This window comes from Coffea eugenioides, chromosome 8 (genome assembly GCF_003713205.1).
Source record: "Coffea eugenioides isolate CCC68of chromosome 8, Ceug_1.0, whole genome shotgun sequence".
Lineage (NCBI taxonomy): Eukaryota > Viridiplantae > Streptophyta > Magnoliopsida > Gentianales > Rubiaceae > Coffea > Coffea eugenioides.
The window spans coordinates 7,230,813-7,239,191 of NC_040042.1; positions in this window are offsets into that span (position 1 = coordinate 7,230,813).

Sequence of the window (8,379 nt, forward strand, 5' to 3'; positions counted from 1 at the left end):
ATTTTACGGTTTCAAAGGAAACTTTCTTCATTTCTTGCTTCAATCACCACCACAACCTCTTATATAAGCTCAAATACAACATATACTATCCATACAGCAAGTATAGGCAGAAAATCATTCAAACCCTAACTCATTGTCATCACTACAATCACCCAAAATCACATGAACTAAACATCACAAGCAAGTTTACAAGGTATTACTCAACTTAGATTAAACTAAGGGAAGTAAATGTGAAGGTCAGCCCATATACCTCTAAAAGATGCTTCCAAGAATTATCCTCCACCTCTTCTTGTGATCTTTTCCCCCACCAAGCTATCCAAGTACTCAAAGAAGGATTTAACCGGTTTAAAATCCTGTTTTTTTTTTCTTTTCCCACTCAAATGCTTCAAACTCAAGATGAAGTGAGGTTGTTCTCTCTTGCTCTCCTCTCTCTCACTCTCGGCTGTTATGGTGTAGAAATGAAGAGCTTTTGGAGTTGTTTTTAGAGATAAATATGGTGATAAGAAGGCAAGACAAAAGGTTTGGCAAGAAACCATAGATGGGTGACACTTGTCACCACCAAAGCCATCCAAGTTTCTCTTTCTTTTCCTTGCATTTTGGGCCACATGTTTTGGTTATAAGGCTGAGGATGGGGAAGATATTTTGCAAAAATATCAAGTGTATGTGGTGGTAGGGAAGTGGTGGGTTCAATCGGTAGTGATAGATACCCGTCGGTTCGAGCCGTTTTTCCTTAAATCGCATATACTTGGGTTTTACCTTCTAATCACTAACTTATTATTATCACTTCAAATCATATAATATTTCCTCATCCAAAAGTCACTCGTACCTACCAAATTTGATCCTCACTCCGTACCGAAAAATCACCCTACGAAAAAACGTGAAAACCCTAACTTGCTCCAACTTGAAAACGAAAAGTGAAAACCTTTACTTTCATATCCATTTGCACTTATTGTGGGGTGATTGGGTGGTAGGGCTATTATAAAATCATAATTTCCAATTAAAAGGGCATTTTTAAGAAAACGTGAGGGATTTTACAATTCCATAAATTGAATTTAGGGTTTCGGTTGAAATATGAGAAATTTGAGAAAACGGTCAGTCACAAGTGGAACTAGGGTTTTGATTAGACGTTTAGGGTTTCTAGTCTTTTAAAATAAAACGAGGTTTTAAATCAAACCCAAAGAAATAACTTTAGTCTCTTCTTTAAAACAAAATAATGTTTTTAAATTAAAAATAAACTAAAGAAACCATAATATCCTCTTTAAGACTAAACAAAAGATGATCCTAAAAGTTGGGGTATCACAATCTCACCTCCTTCAAAGAATTTCGTCCTCGAAATTTTTTTCTCTTTTTTTTTTTAAAAAAGGTGATTTAGTATGTAACACAGTAAATTGACTAAAACAACAAGATATAACACACCAAATACACAAGGAGACATATACACAATATAATGTACCAAATACACCAAGAGACATTTCAAGTTAGACAAAGTCAAGTGCAGTAAGTACTATATATGGTGGTATTAACATACCACAAGTAAATGACATGTAGGGACAATGCAAGGGCAAAATGAAAGAAAACGCGACTTGTCATCCCACACTCAGTGAAAATCACCCCCGTCCGATTTCTTACTCCACTTCCCAAGGTGCCCATTGATCTCTTGTACTCACTCTAGCCAGACAAAGCCTGTTCATATTCCCAAAATACAAGTCTCAAGTACTTAGCAGCGCCTCAACTCTGGAGTACTCAGGCACGAGAATCCAAAATAAGATAATTCACATCTCGAGCTGGCCAGTCCCAAGAGTAAACTATCTACATTCGAAATTCCTACCTGACGTACCTATCTATGGTCCTCAGGTACCATGAGAAAGATTTGAGGCTTATAACATTTATGATCCATATCTTATGCTTGAACGAGCACTTAGTCCTTCATACTTATTCACCACTTGGCCCAAGCTCACTCCACGCAGAGACCACGCGAAGCAGGCTCTAATACCACCTGTGACCGCCCCACCTCCCCCTAAGGCGTACCAAAGGGTTCGGTGGGTCGCCTGCCTAGCTCGCGCCATGACTCACTCACTCACAACAGTCCTCAAATGAAATACAAGATAAATCCCAAATATTACATCCAATTCTCCAAGAATTACATATCACGGGTACCAGAAAGTAAACCCTAGAAAAGCTGATAACTACAACCACCACGACAACTATATACATCTTACTAGTCAACTTATAACAAGTACAAATTCAACTATTCTTTAATCAAAAGACTAAACACCTTCCCGAGCGATCCCCGCGTCGGCCCCTTGCTAAGGAAAACAAATGAAATGGGGTAAGCTATATGCTTAGTGAGTAATCAGGGGTATAAATGTAAACTCACATCCAAATAACAAGTAATCAGGTTATTTCACATCAACAATAGAAAAGTAACATCACAATGGTAGGATACCGGTGGCTCCAAAGCCAGTTCAATTCCCCGAGCTTGAACGCCTGTTGACACTCCATCAACCAAAGTACTCATGGTCCGTAGACTCCACTTACACTACTCTCCGTCCACCTTATCGACCCCCGCTGGCCAGTCAACAGCACACAGCAGCTCGAGCGAAACAAAATAACTTAGCTTTCGTCAAACCTTTAACAAGGAACTAAATCCCAAGTTTAGCATGGAACTATCTTCGACCAAGCCCCAGCTGGCTCGAATAGTTCGTCTAACCCTTGGAACCGGGCTGGAACCAAGCCCTGAGATATCCAATCTCTCAATAGATGGTATCTCTCAACAAAGCAAATGGGGTTCAATTCAAGTCATGTAATCACCCCCATCAGCACACAGCAAAAGGGTGATACTCAAGTCATGTAATCACCCCCATCAGCACACAGCAAAAAGGGTGTTACTCAACATAAGACATGTATTCTCAAATATGAAATCAAAACAAAGGATGGGTTTAGGTCGAGTGAGATAAAGTACACCCTCGCCTAAATACCCATTTAACATATACAAAGCACTTTAACAATTTCACATCAATAACAACCCAATTACTCACTTGATAAAGCTTGGCACGAAAAATGATACAATTCACTGAGCTTGACCGTCACCGTCAAAAGCCTCACAATCTGTATTGACAGATTATATACACACATAAGTGAAACGACCACACAATAGCAGTTTATAACTTAAACGATTGAATACGGTCGAAAACGATAAAAAATAATCAAAACGGTCAAAATGACGTTAAGGCCAAAAGAATGTCGAAATTGGCCGAAACGGCCGGAATGGTAATAAAATACCAAAAGTAGACCTAAACGGTCCAAAACGGCAAAAACGGTTGAGAAATGCACGTGCGCGTTCGTGAAAATGAAAATGGTACAAAACGGGTTACACGATTTGCCCATAACTGGAGCTGTGGTTATCGGATCAAAATGTACTAGATGGTGTCTCGAACCTCAGAAAAAAAGTTACAACTTCCATGAAGATACCTCGACCCATTTATCAGTGCATCCAAGTTAAATTTGCAAAATACAGAACTAGAACTCCAAAAGCTAGTTTATCTTTCTCGTGAAAATTTGGCGGCATGCCCCTTGTGTTTACCCATTTTCCAGCCATTTATGGCTTCAATCTTTTCCTCAAACAAACCCAAAGTTACATACAAAATAATCTCATTTCAATAGCCGTTCAATAGGCTCAAGGTCTTACAGGTACAAAATCAAGCTAACGACATGTGCGGAAATGAAGTTTAGCAAAAGACAGATTTGACGTGTTTTTACGTAACGGACACAACCGAGGCTACGCATATCAGATTGAGATACAAATTATACCGTTTCGATGCTAAGGCAGAGAGCTACAATTTTGGTGAAGACCACTTAGTCTAATTTCCAGTGTAACCCAGTCAAATTCCCAATTCACAGAACCAAATTCCAACTAATCGGCTAATTAACCGTACTGCATTCAAATGTCCATATCTCAAGCTACCAAAGTCCGTTTAAGATGTTCTTGGAGGCGTTGAAAATCTAAGACAAAGTACTAAAACTTTCATGTTTTGGAAAATGGCTAAATCAGCACGGATCATAGTGAATAGACACGGTCAATTGGATGAACTGTCCAAAACGGATCACTGGATGCATCCTAGGGAAGTGAGGGTATTTTGGTCTTTTCATCGGCTACGTTGCTCCGATTGAGCTGAAATTTTGTAGAAAACCATAAAATTTCATTCTCTACAACTTTCATGTTTTGTACTAAGCTTAGTTCAGCCTATAACATGATGAAATAAAACCAGACAGAACTGAAGCTAAGATTTCCAGAAATCTGAAATTTTACGGTTTCAAAGGAAACTTTCTTCATTTCTTGCTTCAATCACCACCACAACCTCTTATATAAGCTCAAATACAACATATACTATCCATACAGCAAGTATAGGCAGAAAATCATTCAAACCCTAACTCATTGTCATCACTACAATCACCCAAAATCACATGAACTAAACATCACAAGCAAGTTTACAAGGTATTACTCAACTTAGATTAAACTAAGGGAAGTAAATGTGAAGGTCAGCCCATATACCTCTAAAAGATGCTTCCAAGAATTATCCTCCACCTCTTCTTGTGATCTTTTCCCCCACCAAGCTATCCAAGTACTCAAAGAAGGATTTAACCGGTTTAAAATCCTGTTTTTTTTTTCTTTTCCCACTCAAATGCTTCAAACTCAAGATGAAGTGAGGTTGTTCTCTCTTGCTCTCCTCTCTCTCACTCTCGGCTGTTATGGTGTAGAAATGAAGAGCTTTTGGAGTTGTTTTTAGAGATAAATATGGTGATAAGAAGGCAAGACAAAAGGTTTGGCAAGAAACCATAGATGGGTGACACTTGTCACCACCAAAGCCATCCAAGTTTCTCTTTCTTTTCCTTGCATTTTGGGCCACATGTTTTGGTTATAAGGCTGAGGATGGGGAAGATATTTTGCAAAAATATCAAGTGTATGTGGTGGTAGGGAAGTGGTGGGTTCAATCGGTAGTGATAGATACCCGTCGGTTCGAGCCGTTTTTCCTTAAATCGCATATACTTGGGTTTTACCTTCTAATCACTAACTTATTATTATCACTTCAAATCATATAATATTTCCTCATCCAAAAGTCACTCGTACCTACCAAATTTGATCCTCACTCCGTACCGAAAAATCACCCTACGAAAAAACGTGAAAACCCTAACTTGCTCCAACTTGAAAACGAAAAGTGAAACCTTTACTTTCATATCCATTTGCACTTATTGTGGGGTGATTGGGTGGTAGGGCTATTATAAAATCATAATTTCCAATTAAAAGGGCATTTTTAAGAAAACGTGAAGAATTTTACAATTCCATAAATTGAATTTAGGGTTTCTGTTGAAATATGAGAAATTTGAGAAAACGGTCAGTCACAAGTGGAACTAGGGTTTTGATTAGACGTTTAGGGCTTCTAGTCTTTTAAAATAAAACGAGGTTTTAAATCAAACCCAAAGAAATAACTTTAGTCTCTTCTTTAAAACAAAATAATGTTTTTAAATTAAAAATAAACTAAAGAAACCATAATATCCTCTTTAAGACTAAACAAAAGATGATCCTAAAAGTTGGGGTATCACAATCTCACCTCCTTCAAAGAATTTCGTCCTCGAAATTTTTTTCTCTTTTTTTAAAAAAAAAGGTGATTTAGTATGTAACACAGTAAATTGACTAAAACAACAAGATATAACACACCAAATACACAAGGAGACATATACACAATATAATGTACCATATACACCAAGAGACATTTCAAGTTAGACAAAGTCAAGTGCAGTAAGTACTATATATGGTGGTATTAACATACCACAAGTAAATGACATGTAGGGACAATGCAAGGGCAAAATGAAAGAAAACGTGACTTGTCGTCCCACACTCAGTGAAAATCACCCCCGTCCGATTTCTTACTCCACTTCCCAAGGTGCCCATTGATCTCTTGTACTCACTCTAGCCAGACAAAGCCTGTTCATATTCCCAAAATACAAGTCTCAAGTAACTCTGGAGTACTCAGGCACGAGAATCCAAAATAAGATAATTCACATCTCGAGCTGGCCAGTCCCAAGAGTAAACTATCTACATTCGAAATTCCTACCTGACGTACCTATCTATGGTCCTCAGGTACCATGAGAAAGATTTGAGGCTTATAACATTTATGATCCATATCTTATGCTTGAACGAGCACTTAGTCCTTCATACTTATTCACCACTTGGCCCAAGCTCACTCCACGCAGAGACCACGCGAAGCAGGCTCTAATACCACCTGTGACCGCCCCACCTCCCCCTAAGGCGTACCAAAGGGTTCGGTGGGTCGCCTGCCTAGCTCGCGCCATGACTCACTCACTCACAACAGTCCTCAAATGAAATACAAGATAAATCCCAAATATTACATCCAATTCTCCAAGAATTACATATCACGGGTACCAGAAAGTAAACCCTAGAAAAGCTGATAACTACAACCACCACGACAACTATATACATCTTACTAGTCAACTTATAACAAGTACAAATTCAACTATTCTTTAATCAAAAGACTAAACACCTTCCCGAGCGATCCCCGCGTCGGCCCCTTGCTAAGGAAAACAAATGAAATGGGGTAAGCTATATGCTTAGTGAGTAATCAGGGGTATAAATGTAAACTCACATCCAAATAACAAGTAATCAGGTTATTTCACATCAACAATAGAAAAGTAACATCACAATGGTAGGATACCGGTGGCTCCAAAGCCAGTTCAATTCCCCGAGCTTGAACGCCTGTTGACACTCCATCAACCAAAGTACTCATGGTCCGTAGACTCCACTTACACTACTCTCCGTCCACCTTATCGACCCCCGCTGGCCAGTCAACAGCACACAGCAGCTCGAGCGAAACAAAATAACTTAGCTTTCGTCAAACCTTTAACAAGGAACTAAATCCCAAGTTTAGCATGGAACTATCTTCGACCAAGCCCCAGCTGGCTCGAATAGTTCGTCTAACCCTTGGAACCGGGCTGGAACCAAGCCCTGAGATATCCAATCTCTCAATAGATGGTATCTCTCAACAAAGCAAATGGGGTTCAATTCAAGTCATGTAATCACCCCCATCAGCACACAGCAAAAGGGTGATACTCAAGTCATGTAATCACCCCCATCAGCACACAGCAAAAAGGGTGTTACTCAACATAAGACATGTATTCTCAAATATGAAATCAAAACAAAGGATGGGTTTAGGTCGAGTGAGATAAAGTACACCCTCGCCTAAGTACCCATTTAACATATACAAAGCACTTTAACAATTTCACATCAATAACAACCCAATTACTCACTTGATAAAGCTTGGCACGAAAAATGATACAATTCACTGAGCTTGACCGTCACCGTCAAAAGCCTCACAATCTGTATTGACAGATTATATACACACATAAGTGAAACGACCACACAATAGCAGTTTATAACTTAAACGATTGAATACGGTCGAAAACGATAAAAAATAATCAAAACGGTCAAAATGACGTTAAGGCCAAAAGAATGTCGAAATTGGCCGAAACGGCCGGAATGGTAATAAAATACCAAAAGTAGACCTAAACGGTCCAAAACGGCAAAAACGGTTGAGAAATGCACGTGCGCGTTCGTGAAAATGAAAATGGTACAAAACGGGTTACACGATTTGCCCATAACTGGAGCTGTGGTTATCGGATCAAAATGTACTAGATGGTGTCTCGAACCTCAGAAAAAAAGTTACAACTTCCATGAAGATACCTCGACCCATTTATCAGTGCATCCAAGTTAAATTTGCAAAATACAGAACTAGAACTCCAAAAGCTAGTTTATCTTTCTCGTGAAAATTTGGCGGCATGCCCCTTGTGTTTACCCATTTTCCAGCCATTTATGGCTTCAATCTTTTCCTCAAACAAACCCAAAGTTACATACAAAATAATCTCATTTCAATAGCCGTTCAATAGGCTCAAGGTCTTACAGGTACAAAATCAAGCTAACGACATGTGCGGAAATGAAGTTTAGCAAAAGACAGATTTGACGTGTTTTTACGTAACGGACACAACCGAGGCTACGCATATCAGATTGAGATACAAATTATACCGTTTCGATGCTAAGGCAGAGAGCTACAATTTTGGTGAAGACCACTTAGTCTAATTTCCAGTGTAACCCAGTCAAATTCCCAATTCACAGAACCAAATTCCAACTAATCGGCTAATTAACCGTACTGCATTCAAATGTCCATATCTCAAGCTACCAAAGTCCGTTTAAGATGTTCTTGGAGGCGTTGAAAATCTAAGACAAAGTACTAAAACTTTATGTTTTGGAAAATGGCTAAATCAGCACGGATCATAGTGAATAGACACGGTCAATTGGATGAACTGTCC